Source organism: Miscanthus floridulus, chromosome 12 (genome assembly GCF_019320115.1).
Source record: "Miscanthus floridulus cultivar M001 chromosome 12, ASM1932011v1, whole genome shotgun sequence".
NCBI lineage: Eukaryota > Viridiplantae > Streptophyta > Magnoliopsida > Poales > Poaceae > Miscanthus > Miscanthus floridulus.
In genome coordinates this window covers 41,460,072-41,478,743 of record NC_089591.1, presented here as the reverse complement: position 1 = coordinate 41,478,743, position 18,672 = coordinate 41,460,072, and the positions used below count along the sequence as shown (strand labels likewise).

General features: G+C 43.6%; 1 pseudogene; it reads left to right on the top strand.

Annotated features, from left to right (window-relative positions):
- Positions 1 to 4,690: 4,690 nt before the first annotated feature.
- LOC136497573 (uncharacterized) lies at positions 4,691 to 6,725 on the top strand (annotated as a pseudogene).
- Positions 6,726 to 18,672: the final 11,947 nt, after the last annotated feature.

Below are 18,672 nucleotides of genomic sequence, written 5' to 3'. Positions count from 1 at the left end.
CAGCCAGGAACTGATCGATCTATCGTCCCATGAATTTCGTAACGCTAGCAATAATTTCATAATGCTAAGATAAAATAACGAATGGTTTGGAAGAAAGTGACTTTACAAATTTCATTAAATTTTTTATTTGTTTTTTTATGAGCAACATTAATTTTTTGGTAAACAGACAGTCAGGTACGCAGCGACGACGAACCTCCTGTCGGCCGGCCCTGCGGGCCACGGACCACACTGCGCCCAGCCCAACCGAGACCCATCGGTAGAGTCCAGCCTGTGTGCTTCAGTTCTCGTCCTTCTGCGTTTTGGCTTCCGCCAACACCCATTGATTGTGTTAGACTGCGCCCAATTTCTATTTTTTTTCTTCTTCCGTGCGGCCATGCGGTGTCCCATCGTATTCTTCTGCAGCCGTGGGGGCGGGCGACGCTGCGACGGCGAGCGCGGCCATCGGGCTGGCATCTGCAACTCCACGAATCACAACGGCAAACACTGAGCAGCAGCCCGGTACACGTACATCTGAATCCTGAGATGAAGACTAGCCAAGCCAAAGCCAATTTGCCCAAGTCACCAGCTGCCGGCTGTCCTATTCTAGCACTCTCCTTTAGTACCCCTTTTTCCCTATATATTGTTTGTTTCATACGTGACGCAAATTTACAGAGAAAAATCAGTCTGGCAAGTGAAAGGCTAAGTTTTAATGTTCTGGATCGAATAATTGTCGCAGTCGCAGGTTTGCTGCATATCTGAACCTTTGTGAAGCAGAGATTTTCTGACTTGGACCTAGAGATCAATGGGGTGGCAGAAACAATTTCCTTTCCGTGGCCTAGGGCAAGTGGGAAACTTTTGTCTTGTCTTGTCTTGTCAATCTGAATGAAACTGCCGTTTCTATGAGGGAAAAGTTTCTTGGGCAGGTCGAAAGAGGTTTATTGCTACTGATCCGGAATCCTAGTTTCAGCCAGGAACTGATCGATCTATCGTCCCATGAATTTCGTAACGCTAGCAATAATTTTATAATGCTAAGATAAAATAACGAATGGTTTGGAAGAAAGTGACTTTACAAATTTCATTAAATTTTTTATTTGTTTTTTTATGAGCAACATTAATTTTTTGGTAAACAGACAGTCAGGTACGCAGCGACGACGAACCTCCTGTCGGACCGGCCCTACGGGCCACGGACCACACTGCGCTCAGCCCAACCGAGGACCCATCGGTAGAGTCCAGCCTGTGTGCTATCAGTTCTCGTCCTTCTGCGTTTTGGCTTCCGCCAACACCCATTGATTGTGTTAGACTGCGCCCAATTTCTATTTTTTTTCTTCTTCCGTGCGGCCATGCGGTGTCCCATCGTATTCTTCTGCAGCCGTGGGGGCGGGCGACGCTGCGACGGCGAGCGCGGCCATCGGGCTGGCATCTGCAACTCCACGAATCACAACGGCAAACACTGAGCAGCAGCCCGGTACACGTACATCTGAATCCTGAGATGAAGACTAGCCAAGCCAAAGCCAATTTGCCCAAGTCACCAGCTGCCGGCTGTCCTATTCTAGCACTCTCCTTTAGTACCCCTTTTTCCTTTCAGATTCTCCAACTTCTCTCCTGGCGATTAAGCAAAGTAGGAGCCGCGATCGGTGATCCGCAATTTGGCACGGACAACAAAAGTACACAAGACACAGGGTATGCAAAACTGATTTAGATAATAGAAGACTTCTAGGGCTTTGGATTATTGGATGGTTTCTTGGGCAACACTGAAGTATTTAATTATTTCAGTTATATGATTTTATTGCAACATTGGATTATTGGTTTGCTAAATTGAAATTGAAACATTATATAATTCTCTTGAAGATTTGTTGAAACATGAATAGGAGTATTGGGTTATTTCAGTTATATAGTCTTCTAGATGATTGTCTAATCATTTTTATTGTGTTGGATATTTTCTTATAATTGACTGAAGAAGTGATAATCAACACTTTCATAGCTTAGAAAGCGCAAGCCTGACATGAAGAAATAGTAGTGAGTAGTGACGTACTTTTCTTCAACTCTTATTGGTATATAATATTTAATTCTACATTAATAACGCTATACTCATCTGTCTTTGAATTTCGTATATCCTCTTATCTTGATTGTGTTTGGTAATTCATATACTTATGTAATGATATGCTAATATTTATAACGTTAAAAAATTTAAACGATGAACCACTCTAACTAGAAATCCTAGTTACGCAACTGGTTGAAGAACAAACCAAGAACCAGTTCTTCTCTTCCTTGGAGTTCAGTCCAAGGATTCATTGCCTTGGAGTTCAGTCTCCCTTTTGCCGACACATGTTCTGTCCCAACTCTATAGCTACCAATGATTCGAAGGTATGCATATTTTTACCAACCAACAATTCATCACTATGAACGTACAGATTATATAATTAATTTTACATTAACCATATAATCATAAGCTTACTCAACATCCATATAAGTTCACATTACACATTAATCATGTAATTGGATAAACATATCTCAAGTTTTCATTGAGGTTAACATTTGTACTTGTACATCTTTACAAATGAAAAAAACATATATATGTAACATTAGGATGGGAGAAATAGTTGGAGGAGGAGAGAGAGGGGCTAGTTACATGAGTGTTGAGAGGAAAGAAGAACTATATAGGCACAAGATGTGTAGGCCACAACGAATGGTGAAGGCATAGGTGGCGAAGACGTAGGGACCGAGCGGAGAGAGGTGGTGATAGTGGAGAGGGGGGGAGGGTGTGCGGCGAGGACCTCGCTACCCCTTTGGGCATGCGGCGTGGCCCCTCGGTGCGGCAGCTTTGCCCTTGGCCACGTCGGCAGCATTTGGTCCAAGGAATGGCGGAGGCGTCAACAGGAGAGGATCGACAGAGACAGAGGTGGCGATTTTTCTTTTTCACGGAGGGAGTTGGGAGAAAGGGGATGACGAGTGAGGGAGTGGCGGCGCAAAGTTTTGTTGGAAGGCACAAGTACGGACTAGGGTTTTGGAGAGTCCAAAGGCAAATTTTGGCATGCTACTGGTTTCGGGGTTGTGTACCGACCGATGGTTTGATATTATTACTCACCTATAGCGACCGATAATTCGATGATAAATGAAAATATATAGTGATAGATGTATAGTTGCTGAAAGCATATTTAACGATCGATACTGTGTGGTGATTCTTTACCAACTAATGTTGCATCACTAAATATCCACTTTTAGCGACGGTTGTCTAATGCTACTTTTGGTGTGTGTGTGTGTGTGGTGTGTACTGGTATAGTGAGGGTTGGTATCACCAAATAGCAAATACCCCAAAGCCAAATGATAAGTGGGAATTAGTTGCTGCATGTCAAATCCCTATTCCTGTCGTCTTAGAGCACCAGCAACGCAACTCTATACGAATGTTAGCCTCAGGAAAAGCTACCTTACAGGCAATAGGACAATAGTAATTGAAACCACTACCGTCCCATCGCAGGTTATACCTGCTTTTTTTTTTATCTAACCACTGTATACATGGCTTGACGAAGCCTAGCGATGATCCAGCATCACGGAGCGTTGGACGTGGAGTGAACAGCGCTTGGGATTGCTGACTTGCAGTTGCAGTACCCATCCGCATGAGTGGATCTATATATACACTCTACACCACAAAAATAGTTAAAAAATAGTAAATATGATCAAATTTTCGTCATATTCGAATCGTACGATAAAATCCTATATATCCACCGGATAAGCACACCCCCTCACATTTGCTCTGGCTCCCGGCAGTGCCATCCGTCCACCGTTTGGGCACAACGATGGTGCACGGTGTCATTTCCCATGTGCTGTGTGCTGCCTCGGATGGGATGGGATGGGAGCATGGGACGCTCGTGCTGTTGCGGGCTCGTGGCATCCTGGCCTCATCTCGCGCGCAAGCTGCTCCACGTGGTCCCGTGGTCGCCAACGGTAGCGCGGGCGTACATTTATATGATTCTTATACGGAAATGCTAAGGGCTGGTTCGTTTGAGTCATTTCCCTCTAGGAATGAATCCAGCTCAACTCTATTACATATAAATTAAATAGATATTCCTGACCGGAACCGTTTCGGGACCTCATTCCTCCGGAACTGAACGGGCCCTAAAGGACAACCGTGTGTTTTTGTCTCTCCCGGCACACGGTTTTCTGATCATCCGATCGCACGCTGGGTCTGTCCATAGTTGACCGTCTGATTCCACCGATTTAGCTATCTGTTTTTTTTCCTTGTCGCTGACAAGCTGTTCCACAAGTCTTCTCTCGTTTCATTTCATCGTCTCCCCCCTGACAACAGCGACTATAGAAAAAAATTATCTCATTTTATAATATATTATTTATATAATTTTTTTGTCTAGCTATAGAAAAAATTGTTACTTGTTAATTGTCTTTCTGTCAACATATATTAGATTTCGTTAGGTTTATATAGTTTTGTGTATCGGGTTTTTTATAACCTGATTTGAAAATTACAGCTACAATTTTATTATAAAATATATGCAATAAGCACGATGGGCGTTGGATTTCGATCTAATGGTGGTAGAATTCGTGTGCTACTGTTATCTAAAGCAACTGGATTTGTTTCTCGTAGAAATCGTGTGTTTTACATGAAACTAACAACCTTGTGCTAGTTGGTCACGAAACACATGAATATAATATAGACATCCTATTTTATAAGGGAGCATTGGAGCAAAGAGGCTCGGCGGCGGCAGCGGCAGCGGCAGCGGCAGCGGTAGGCGTCCCTGTCTCGTGTGTCAAGCGCGTTCGTGTGCGTCCACGGCTCCGGAGACTCAGGGAGCCGAGGCGAGCCCCTTCCGCTCAGCGGCCGCCGCGGGACAGTGGACGCAGCTAGCCGATGGCAGGGACTGACGTCGCAGGCTCCGCCGGTCGCTCTGGTGCCGCGCACGGTAAGACGAGCGCACCGCCGGCCGCGGCGACCTCTGGTGTATTCGCTTGCCCGGCCGGCGTTCCACTGACATGATTTCAATTCGTGTTCGTGGCCTGTTTTCTCAAGAGAGCGCTTTAGTTTGTTCTTGTTCGGGATTACGAAACTCGGTGCACGTTTAACCACTGCGGTTTCTCGTCTCTCAGGCGCAGGCAAGAAGGAGGCGGCACTAGCTCTGCTCGTCTTCTTCTCGGCGCTGCTGTACGCCCGGATTCAGCCGCCGCCGTCTAAGATCCCCGGCACGCCGGGCGGGCCTCCGGTCACGGCGCCCAGGACAAGGCTCAGGGACGGCAGGCACTTGTCGTACCTGGAGTCCGGCGTCCCCAAGGAGAAGGCCAAGTACAAGATGATATTCGTCCATGGCTTCGACTGCTGTAGATATGACGTGCTGAATGTTTCCCAGGTGCAGTCCGTGCAGATATGACTATGAGCAGTTCCTTTTGTTAACCGCTTACTCTGAAAGAAAGACTCGAGCTTTTTTTGACACAGTGATCGCAGATACTACTCCAGTGCCACTCTTCTTTATTTTCAGAAAAGTTTTTGACTCTGTGATGAACTGTTGTAAACTGACGCAGGGGCTGTTGGAAGAGCTGGGAATCTACTTGCTATCCTTCGACCGGCCCGGGTACGCCGAGAGCGACGCCCACCCGGCCCGGACAGAGAAGAGCATCGCCCTTGACATCGCGGAGCTGGCGGACAATCTCCAGCTCGGGCCCAAGTTCCAACTCATCGGCTTCTCCATGGGCGGCGAGATCATGTGGAGCTGCCTCAAGTACATCCCGCACAGGTGGGTGCTATAAACTAGCGGCCTAGTAGGCCGACCAATTGAATGTTGCAACGAGTACAGAGTACTTCATCTTTTCCCTGTCATGTTTTCGTCCTGGAAATGGAATCGTTCCAGGCTCGCCGGCGTGGCGATTCTTGCCCCGGTGGGCAACTTCTGGTGGTCCGGCTTCCCGCCTGACGTCGTCAAGGAGGCCTGGCGCGTGCAGTTTCCGCAAGACCAGCGCGCGGTCTGGGTCGCTCACCACCTGCCGTGGCTGACGCACTGGTGGAACACCCAGAAGCTGTTCCGCGGCTCCAGCGTCAAGGACGGCGACCCCGCCATCTTATCCAAGGAGGACAGGCTTCTAGCTCACAAGTTCATGGAGCGAACCTATCAGGCAAGAACTAGAAGACGACAGCCACGAAGCAGCGATTGGCATCGTAGGCTACTGAAATCATGATCTGTGACTTCCAACCCTGCGCTGTTTTTCTTTTGTTTGCAGAAGCAGGTCCGACAGCAGGGAGAGCACGACTCGCTGCACCGCGACATGATGGTCGGTTTCGGGAAGTGGGACTGGAGCCCCCTGGTGATGGAGAACCCGTTCGCCGGCGCCGAAGGCGAGGTGAAGGTGCACCTGTGGCACGGCGTCGAGGACCTGTACGTGCCGGTTCAACTGTCGCGGTACATCAGCAAGAGGCTCCCATGGCCATCTACCATGAGCTCCCGACGGCCGGCCACCTGTTCCCGGTCGCCGACGGCATGCCCGACGCTATCGTCAGGTCTCTTCTGCTCGGAGACGAGTGATCAGTGTTTACTATTTAGGATGCAGATCGAGGACCAGGGATTATCGCGCTAGGGATTATGCCATTATGGTAAGGGTGGGATGATGAGATTCAGTCAGTAATAAAAATATACGCGGAGTCAGGAGATTTGTATATGATGCGTGTCCTCAAAATCTTCAGAATGGCGTTTTGTTGTTGATCCCATTTGGCGATTTGGACACTATGGATCAGCTTACCAATTGGCACAACATCGGAGCGGCATGACCGACGAAACTGCATATATCCGAGATAAAAACGATCAAGTTTGGATCTTTAAATGCACATTGTTCTCAAGAATTACGAAGTTTTCACTGAATTTAACTTCCGATGTTAGAGAACCCCAACCGCTTATGGTCTTGAATGAATCAAACAAATTCAGTGTATGCACCTTCATTACACTTCGGAACAGTTTGCACCCCATCCACTGAATTTAAGCCGGCTTGTTCGGCTTATTTTTCCTAACCAGAACAGTATTTTTCTCTCACAACATTCCAGTATAAACAGTGTTTTCCAACATGAACCGTAACAGAATTGCACCTACGTTAATCACTATTCATTGGGGCGGTTCCTCACTACTCACTCTAAAAATACTAAATTTTAAAAACAAAAAAAAAACTGTAAATAAAAGTACTGCAACATACATGCACCTTCTTTAGTGTCACTGATGTTCAACTATATCGCTAGTTGGTTAACATTAACAAGTACTGAGGTGCATTAAAATCTTAACCAAGTTTAGACTACGTTAAAACTTTCTTAAACTAGTTTTAATGAAAATGTCATTAAACTTTGTATCTCCAAATATGTTTATTATAAAAATACATTTCATTAATTAATCTAACAATCTTTATATGCATCATAAATACTAATATTTCAATATATGTGTTTTGTCTTTGAGACGGAAGAGTATCATCACCTTATCTTAGCATTTTCTTTGGAGCTGTGGGGCCCCGTGACCCGTGCAGGACCGGTATATATATCAACAAAAAATGCTGATCCCGGCAGGTACCAGTGGCCGGCAGAAAGCAGAAGTTTTAAAGACACTGGGGTCTGCCTGCTTGGCTCCGGACTCCGGTAAACTGCAGTAAAACATCCTAATCTCCCTCGTGCTGACACTTGCTTACCTGCCATCCCTGCTGTTTGCCCCAGCCCCCAAGCCAACGACGTTCGCCGTAGCCTCGAAGGTGTCTCCCCGGCTCGACCAAAGGCTGCTGGCTGCCTAGCCACCATGGCCGTGACTGTGTACATAACACGCTAGGGTTAGGCTTGCATAATTTCACTTGCATTGCATAAGCATAATCATCAAACATTTATATATAAGCTTTTATATGTGAAACATGCTTTGTTATTCTATGTTTTTATATGTGCATATTTATGATCATGTGTAAATAAGTGCAAATGGTTGATGTTGGTCATTAAAACACCTTAGCTACACTTAGAATGACTAATGGAACAATGTTCATATAAATTACTTTATCTAATTAAGCTCCTAAGTGATGATATGCTTGTTGACCTAGGAAGTATTATATGTAACCAACGTATAAAATGATTGTGGAACCTTAGGAATACTCTAAACATGTTTAGAATATCACATGGAACAACTTTGGTATTTATGACTAAGGCTAATTTGGTCTCTAAGTCATAGTTATAGTGTAAGGCATTATTTTCAAGTGGTATGTTTGACCTAGGTTGAACTATGTCATAGAGGGTTTGCATGGCAAAGCACCCTTAAGCAAAGTTGTAGTATTTGCTTAGAGCAACAACTTTTATTTTTGAGTCATGAGCTAATTCTGTGCCTAGCTTGGTCATTTGTAGCTCACAAAAATCAGCAAAACACTATTTTTTGCACTTAGGAAATTTTCTAAGTCCTAATTGAGTTAACAGTTCATCGTGCCTAACTTTGGGACGATTTAACTTGCTAACCGTTGCGAATTAGACCTAGATCATTTAATCAATGTTGGAGCTGGTATGTAGCTCTACAAGTTTTGTTTTAGCGTTGTGCACTGATTTGTGGCAGAACCGCCTAATCTAATGCCTTCCAGGAGTACTCGTCTTTCATTAGACACTAAGTACCCAAGGAAGAACACTAAATTACTCGGTTTCATCGGGCACACCCTAGGGGAGAACTCGAAAATCCACATTTTTCATCAGGATCACAAATGAGAGAATAAAGCTTACATCATTCTTAACCATTTCTTACATCACTTTACATGTACATCAGAGTATAACATTTATTATCATAACAGCGGAATGTAATCATATTATCAGAGTTATGAACAATTTAATGTAACAGCAGGAATATAAACATGTGATCAGAATTACAGCGAAAATAATTATCTATTCATGGCATAGTGAAACGTTGATATGTAATCTATGACAACAGATTATAAAACTTTCCTTTATAAATTATTTGGTGAGAGTTATAAATAAAAGTATGATCGCAGCGTAAAGGAAATTCTCTCTGAGTCCACCAGGAGGAATTCACACACAAGAGTCAGCTCTAGTATCCACCTGTCACCTACAACAAGGGGAATAAAATTCTGAGTACTCAATTGTACTCAGCAAGACTTACCCAATAAGAGAAAGAAAAGACTCCAAGGATATGTAAGGCTATCTGGCTTGTGGGTTTATTGCATCTGTAGGAGCCATTACTAAAAGTGCGTCTTTATATTCAATTTTTATTAGCAGTGCGTTAGTTCATTAACTAACCATTCTATGTAAGCACCCGTACTACTTTCAAGCAAGGTGGTAAGCAATCAGAGTTCATTTTTTCATATTTCATCTTTTAGTTCTTACTACGGTGCTAGGCACGAAACAAGCCGTACCGGATTGCCCGGCGATTCGCAAATCAATGCCCCTAGCTGGATACCCCGAAAACACACGCCCCGCTTATACCTAAGGCACAAGTAGGACCAACCCATCACCCTCCTGTCCTAGATGTCCAGGTCCCCGTCTAAACAGGGACTCCAAGCCCCCACCCCTGAGTCCCGGAGTCAGTGCGGTGCAAGGACCTCCTCTACAAAAAAAAACCTAACAGTCAGTCCGGAAAGAGCTAGATCCACGATAAGAGAGCAACAAGTCTTTCAAGCGCCCATACCCAAGTATGTGCTCGGGATAATAAGTCTGTGACTTGCCTCGATGGCTTATGCAACGACCGGTCCTTAACCAACACAGACAGGGAAAGCAGTGTAACCAAGCCATACCCCGCGTCCACGGTGACACAACCTCTTACACCCACCAATACCCAAACCATATCCCTGTCTGGTCACCATTTTTCCTTTCCACCATTTATATTTTCTAAGTGATAATAATAATCTAATATATTTCCTATCTCTCGTGAGTGACAGCCATCACTCGACTTCTACCAGAGTCCTATAGCATAGCAATCTACACGATCCTGTCATACTATTAAGACTCATAGGATAAATATATATATATACAAGTGGGTTTCATTCAACTCCTTAAAACTTAATGCACAATGAAAGCATCTAGGCCCCTAGTTGGGTTTCGGTGATTAATGACAATACGAGATTATTATGACTAACATGTGTTTTGCAGATGCAATTAAGTTAGGTCATGGTAATGACAATTGATTGGGCAATCTTGGTGGTCATGCCCCTACGATGGAAATTATTTCGCTTTTCAAAGGATGGACGACAATGTTAAGGATGGACTAGTTCTAAGTGTCATTTGGAGTTGAAGAGACACTTAGAGTAGTTTAGAACTTTGTTTTTCCTTTGGCCATACTATTAAGTGGGGTATGGACGGGTAGCTTGACCTAGGTGAGTCTAGTGGGTTAGGTGTGGTACACACTTGTCAAATCTAGCACTAGGTAGCTCTAAAACAACACTTAGATCAATTGGAGCAAACTTCATTCACATATGATTACGAGATGGAAGTGAATGAAGGGTCAAATGCTGACCGAACGCTGGTTCCGGTGTGACCGGACGCTGGTGCAGAGTCTGGTCAGTTCATTTGATCAAGGTGAAGTCGTCTAGTGTGATAGGACGCTGAGAGGTGAGTAACCGGACGCTGGGTCCCAACGTCCAATCGACTCCAGTAAGGTTCCAGAAAGGGAAAATATTGATCGGACGCGTTCGGTCAGTGCTGACCAGACGATGTCCAGCGTCCGATCACAACTTAAACACTAGGTTTCAGGGTGAACTGACCGGAGCGTCTGGTCACTCTACAGAGGCACATAACGGTTTATTTTGAACACGGGTGTATAAATACTTCCTCCATTCATGTAAGGGGGTACTTTTTGCTCATTCCAACAGCTGAGAAACACCCTTGAGAGTTCCAAGAAGAGCAAGGTCCTAGTGAGGTGATTAAGATTTGAGAATCCAAGAGAAAGACCTCATTAGTGAAAGTAAGAGTAGCAAAGTGTGCCTCCACCCTTCTCATTAGGCTTCTCATGGTCAAGTGAGAGTATGTGCTTGTTACTCTTGGTGATTGCCATCACCTAGATGGCTTGGTGGTGATTGGGAGCTTGGTGATCATCCGGTAGAGCCTGTGGATGACCCAACTCAAGTTGTGAGCGGTTGTGGGTGATTCACCACGATGGAGTGTCAAAGAATTAATCCGTAGAGAGCACTTAATCGTTGCGCATATCAAGGGAGAGCTACACCCTTGCATGGGTGCTCCAATGAGGACTAGTGGGGAGTGGCGACTCTCTGATACCTCGGCAAAACATCATCGTGTTTCTCCTTCTCTCTTTACTTTGAGCAATTCAATTCTTATCATTACATTCATAGAATTGCCATGCTAGAGTAGGATTGGAACTTAGGTTGCAAGACTTTTTGTGCGGTAGAACATTAAGAACACTTTCTAGGTATAAGGGGTGATGTGGGCTAACCATAGGGTTTAATTACTGGAAAGAAATTTAGAATTAGCCCAATTTACCCCCCCCCCCCTTGGGCATCTTGATCCTTTCAATTGGTATTGGAGCCTCGTGCTCATGAAATTAGACTTAACCGTCTAGAGAAAGATGTCTCACGGGGATAGACCTCCTACTATCTTTGAGGGGGATGATTTACTTATTGGAAAATCCGCATGGAGGCGTATTTAGAAGCTCTAGATGTTGGAATACTTAGAGCCGTCTCACAAGGATTCCCAAAACCTCGAGATCCCATGCACCTTCAAGGCAATGAAGTAAATTACGAAAAATGGAATGCAAAGGTTCGAAACACCATCTTTAGAGGCCTTTGTAAAAATGTGTTCAACCGGGTGAGGAACCACAAAGACACCCATGCACTATGGTCGGATATTTGTGCGCTCCATGAGGGAACAAAGGGCAAGCGTGGGGAACGCTATCATCTTGTCATGAAAAAGCTAAATTCATTTGAGATGCTTCCTAAAGAGAGTGCTAATGAAATGTACTCATGCTTGAATGTTCTTGTAGAGGAAGTCAATAGGCTTAGACTTACATAAATTCAACCATCTAATGTTGTAAGAAAGATTTTGAGTGACCTCCCTATTGACAAATATGGGCATATTGTGACTGTGCTTTATCAAGGTGATCTTTCCACTGCTACACCAACACAAATCTTGGGAAAGATCAGTGCTCATGAGATGTACATGCACATCACGCCACAAGATGGCTCATCCTCTACTAAGAAGAAAGACAAGGACTTAGCATTCAAAGCTAGCCAAGAGAAGGGCAAAGCAAGGCTTGAGTATGAGAGCTCAAGTGATGATGAAATTGATGATGCAAGTCTTGCTCTAATGGTAACAAGAACTATCAAGATGCTAAAGAAGCTTAACAAGAGGGGCATCAAGTTTGATGGTAAGAAAAAGAAGTTCTTCACTAGCTCTAGAAGGAAGCCAATCTCAGAGATGGATTGCTACAATTATGGAGAACTTGGTCATCTAGCACACCAATGCACAAAGCCCAAGAAAGATAAGTACAAGAACAAGTACAAGGGTAAGAAAGATGACTCAAGTAATGAAGAAGAAGATGAGAAGAAGAACAAGCCATACAAGAAGAAGGATGGCAAGAAGGACTTCCACAAGAAAAATAAGAATGGCAAGGCATACATCGTCGGTGATTGGCTCATGGACATTGATTCATCAAGTTGCTCATCCGATGATGATAGTGATAATGAGAAGGTGTCCGCCATTGTAATTGACTCTTCATCATCTTCACCGACACCACCACCATCATCCTCTACACACCTATGCCTTATGCCCAAAGGTGAACGCAAGGTATCAAATGATGATGATAGTAGTGGTGATGATCATGCTAACAATGATGATAGTGATAGCGATGATGATGAATATGAATCACCTTCTTATGATGATCTTGTTAAATTGCTAAATCAATATACTAAGATCATTAGAAAGACTAGAGCTAAGAATGACAAGCTAGAAGCTAAGAATAATTCTCTTTTAGACAAATGTGATATAGCCAAAAAGGCTAGTGTTGAGCTTAGAGAAGCAAATGATGCTATGTCATCCAAACTCAAGGAGCTCAAATCTTCTAAGAAAGAGCTTAAAGATAAACATGATAAACTTGAGAGGATACACAATGAGCTCATCACTAGCCATAATATGCTAAAAGAAGAATATACCAATCTTAATATTAATCATGATAATCTTGTTATTGCTCAAGAATTTTTATCCAATGAGCCACATGATGTTACTAACGATGTTGTTAAGATTGATATAGCTATATCATGTGATGATTTGATCATTGAGAGCATTGAGCAAAGTTCTAGTAGCAAGGGCAAGCAAGTGGTTGAGACCGATAATTATGATGAGTATGTCAAGCTCAAGAATGATAATGAAAAGCTCAAGAAAGATCTTAAAGAGATCAAAACCCACAACACTATTGTGCTAGAAACTCTTGATCATGATGGTGATTTGATTCTTGAGAATGAGAAGCTCAAAGAAGAGAATAAGAAACTCAAGGAAGAGAAAAATAATGATGCACTCAAGGAAGAGAACAAGAAGCTCAAGTTGGAGAAAGAGCATCTCAAGATTGGATTGAGCAAGTTCACAAGAGGCAAGCATCTTCAAAGTGAGCTACTAATGAACACCGTTGTGAAGATAGATAGAAGTGACATTGGGTACTTAGCAAACCAAGAGAAGAAGGCTCAAGCTCAACAACAACACAAGTCAAAGCCAAAGCCAAAGAGATGTTTTGAGTGTAGACAAGAAGGCCACTTTGCCCATGAGTGTCAAACTCCACCACCACAACCCTTGCCTAAGCATGCTAGACCCTTTGCTTTCAATGCTCATTATATGCTTAGAAAGGACTCTAGTGGAAAGATAAAAGTTATGTTCTTAAGGACTCCCAACAAGAATAGGCCTAAGAAATTTTGGGTTGCAAAGTCACTTATTGAGAAAGTCAAGGGCCCTCAACAACTTTGGGTTCCTAAAGCTTGATCTCTTGTGTGTAGGTGAACTACAAGACCGGTGGAAGTCATTGTATAATTGATAGTGGTTGCACACAACATAAGACCTATGATCCTTGTATGTTCACCTCACTAGATGAAGAAGTAGATGGACAAGAAAGAATCACTTTTGGAGATAATTCAAAGGACAAAGTCAAAGAATTGGGCAAAGTGGCAATATCAAATGATCATTCAATCTCAAATGTACTATATGTTGCTTCATTGAGCTTCAACTTGCTATTCATTGGATAATTGTGTGATCTTGGCTTTCAATGCCTATTTACTAAGAAGGAAGTGGTTGTATCCAAGAAAGATGATGATCAAGTGATATTCAAGAGATTTAGATACAACAACCTATATCTAGTGGACTTCATCTCCGAAGATGCTAATTTGAAGACTTGCCTATTCACCAAAACAACACTTGGATGGCTATGGCATAGAAGACTTGCTCATGTTGGGATGAGCTCACTCAAGAAGCTAATAAAGAATGATTTGGTGAGAGGGTTGAAGGATGTGAAGTTTGAGAAGGACAAGCTTTGTAGTGCATGTCAAGTCGGCAAGCAAGTTGCAAATACTTATCCTACAAAAGCTTTCATGTCAATCACAAGAGTGCTAGAGCTCCTTCATATGGACTTATTTGGACCAACAACAAACAAGAGTTTGGGAGGAAATCTTTATTGTCTTGTGATTGTTGATGACTACTCAAGATACACATGGGTGTTCTTCCTTCATGACAAATCCAAAGTTGCATCATGCTTCAAGAAGTTTGCCAAGAGAGCACAAAATGAGTTTGAAGTGGAGCTCAAGAAGATTAGAAGTGACAATGGTAAAGAATTTAACAACACAAACATTGAAGCCTATTGTGATGAAGTTGGGATCAAGCATGAGGTCTTCGCAACATATACTCCTTAACAAAATGGTGTAGTAGAGAGAAAGAACCAGATAATGATCACACTAGCAAGAACAATGCTTGCTGAGTACAACACTCTCGAAGCTCTATGGGTGGAAGCTATCAACACCGCATGCTATGCATCCAATCGCCTATTCCTTCAAAAGTTCCTTGGCAAGACACCTTATGAGTTGCTCAATGGGAAGAAGCCAGACGTCTCCTTTTTAGGGTGTTTGGTTGCAAATGCTACATCTACAAGAAACAGCAACACCTAGGGAAGTTTCAAAGACGTTGTGATATTGGTTTTCTTGTTGGTTACTCATCAAAGTCCAAAGCATATAGAGTATTTAATCAGGCCACCGGCTTGGTTGAAGAAACATATGATGTGGAATTTGATGAATCTAATGGCTCCCAAGGAGCACAGAGAATCTTGAGGATGTAGGTGATGAACCATTGAGGGAGGCCATGAAGAATATTCTAGTTGGAGACATCAAGCCTAATGATGATGAAGATGATGCACAAGTGTTCAATTCTCCTTCTTCATCAAGTGTGCCACAAGATGATGAAAAAGATGGGAGAGTAGAAAATGAAGATACTCATGTCTCCCATGATCAAATGGTGACACAAGCACAAGATGTTGATGCTCCACAACCTCCCCCTCAAGTGGTTGATAGAAGAAATTCACCTCTACTACAAGCTCATCCACAAGATCTCATCATAGGGAGTCCATCAAAGGGAGTAATGACTCGCTCTCAAAAGCTTGCTTTGTTTATTGAACATCACTCCTTTGTCTCTTGCTTTGAGCCTACTAAGGTAGAAGAAGCTCTTCAAGATCTAGATTCGATAAATGCCATGCATGAAGAGTTGAACAACTTCACCCGCAATGAAGTTTGGACTCTTGAAGAGCGACCACAAGGTGCAAGAGTCATTGGAATAAAGTGGGTGTTCCGCAACAAGCAAGATGATCAAGGCATTGTTGTGAGGAACAAGGCAAGACTACTTGCAAAGTGGTTCTCTCAAGTTGAAGGTTTGGATTTTGGAGAGACCTTTGCACCAGTTGCAATACTAGAAGCCATTCGTATCCTCCTTGCATATGCATCATATCATGAAATGAAACTATATCAAATGGATGTGAAAAGTGTATTTTTAAATGGCTTTATTAATGAACTAGTCTATGTTGATCAACCTCCCGGGTTTGAAGACCCTAGATATCCTAATCATGTTTATAGGTTGTCTAAGGCACTATATGGGCTTAAGCAAGCCCTAAGAGCTTGGTATCAGCGCCTTTGGGATTTTCTTATTGAGAAGGGCTTCACTATTGGGAAGGTCGACACTATACTATTCACCAAGAAGATTGATGGATATATCTTCATTTGTTAAGTGTATGTTGATGAAATCATCTTTGGATCATCAAATGAAGATTTTTGCAAAGAGTTTGGTGAATTAATGTTGAAGGAGTTTGAGATGTCAATGATTGGAGAGCTTACATTCTTTCTTGGTTTTCAAGTCAAGCAAATGAGAGAAGGGATTTTCATCTCTCAAGAGAAATATACAAATGATCTTCTCCAGAGATTTAAGATGGATGAATGTAAGCCAATCAAGACACCAATGCCAACCAATGGACATCTCGACCTAGATGAGGGAGGTAACACGGTTGATCAAATTCTCTACCGCTCTATGATTGGTAGCTTGTTATATTTAACCGCATCTAGGCCCGACATCATGTTTAGTATGTTTAGTGTGTGTATGTGTGCTAGATTTTAAGCTAATCCTAAGGAAACTCATTTGATTACCGTTAAATGAATCCTTATGTATCTTAAGCACACACCAAGCATTAGCCTTTGGTATCCCAAAGGAGCTATATTTGAATTAGTTGGCTATTCTGATTCAGATTATGCCGATTGCAAAGTTGATAGAAAAAGCACATCCAGAGGGTGCCATTTGCTTGGTAGATCACTTGTGTCTTGGTCCTCCAAGAAACAAAATAGTGTGGCTTTGTCCACCGCCGAAGCGGAATACATTGCCGTGGGTGCTTGTTGTGCAAAATACTTTATATGAAACAAACTTTGCTAGACTATGGTGCAGTTCTAGAAAAGGTACCTCTTTTGCATGACAATGAAAGTGCGGTAAAACTTGCAAATAATCTAGTTCAACACTCTCGCACCAAGCACATAGATATCCGCCATCACTTTCTTAGAGATCATGTTGCTAAAAATGATATATCATTAGAAGGTGTAAGGACCGAGGATCAATTGGCAGATATCTTCACTAAACTGCTAGATGAGGCAACATTTTGTAGATTGCGGAATGAGCTCAATGTTCTTGATTTTAGCAACTTCACTAGAAAATGAGCTTGTGTTGTCCCTTGCATTGCATTGTAATATACAACATGTTTAATCTTTGATAATGCATATAGGGCTTGTCTAACATGGTTAAGATAACCGTCGAAAAGCGTGTGAAGAAGCTTAACCTTGGATCAAACTTGACAAGCAACTATATTTACTTTCAAGTATTTCATGTGCATGAATGTTGCTTTGTCGTTTCTCTTCAATTGCCCTCTTATTGCCTATTATCTTAAAAAGAATTATAGCCTAAGGCAAAATATTTTGAAAAAATGAGGGTTTGAGAGAGGTCACGCATATCAGTCCCAATTGGTGTTTATTTGGGTCTTATTGAAGTTGGGACTTGATTGGGAACAGGCAGCATTAAGGAACTTTGAAGATTTGCTGGAAAAGAGTGACCGGACGCTGCACCGGACTCTGAAGTCTAGCATCCGGTCAGTTCACAGAAGATGAACCGATGCTGCGATGGAGTGACCGGACTCTATTGTTTAGTGTCCGATCAGAAGGCGTTCCTATGTCCGATCGAGTGAAGATGATGGAGACAGGTTGGACCAGACTCTGGCTGCGTCAAGTTAGTTGTGATCGAATGCGTCCGGTCACGGCTCTAGGAGATTTGGACCTCTCTGGAGTCGACCGGACTCTGGGTGGCAGCGTCCGGTCGTTGCCACCGGAGCATCCGGTCAGTAGAAAACATGTAGGATCTGGACTCTTTCTCATTTCCTTTTCTAATCCATTGGGGGCCACCATATAATCCAATCGTCGGTTGACCTAAGTCCTTATCCATCGCTTGCCCACGCCGACATCGCCGAGCAAACCCTAGTCGTGCCTCCACAGCTCACCGCGCCGCCATGCTCCCACGCCACCGCAACCTCCCCCTGCACTCGTGCCCATCATCTGCGCCCGTGCCTTCATGCCACCACACCACCGCGCCCTGCGCCGCTGTGCCTGCACTAAAGCCGTGCCACCACACCAGCCGCAGTAGCTCGCCCACACCGCCCACAGATTCCTACGCCATTGAGCCCGTGCCCTAGCGTCGCCCTCATCAGCGCTGCCCCCAGATCCTCATCGGTGCCCTAGCCACATTGCTCACCTCGCCTCTTCACCACATTGCACTGCCGATCCACAACGCATTGCAACCCTAGCCTCGCATTATCGATCTTGTGGTTCCCCAATTCGTTCCTCTTCTCGTCAACTCACCGGTTCGTCAGGTAGCAAGCCCTCGTTTCCAATTTCGTATCTATTGCTTGCTTCTTAGGGTTTCGTATCTCTAGATATATATTGAAATTATTCCTATATCCGATCTATTCTAACATGCAGCAAGTCAGTGTTTCTGAGGTCTCATTGGTGGTTGTTAGTCAACTCGAGCCAAGCTCACGAGTACGGATCGAGGCCAAGCCTTAGAAGTGATAGTTGGTAGTTGAGTCTTGTCAGTGCAATTGTTCCTTTTAGCTCCATCAGATGGCTCGTGTCAAGAATGTTAGAGGTGGTCCTGGTGATGAGGATCCGAGGCCCCCGCCTCGCCTGCCTTCTAAGGCA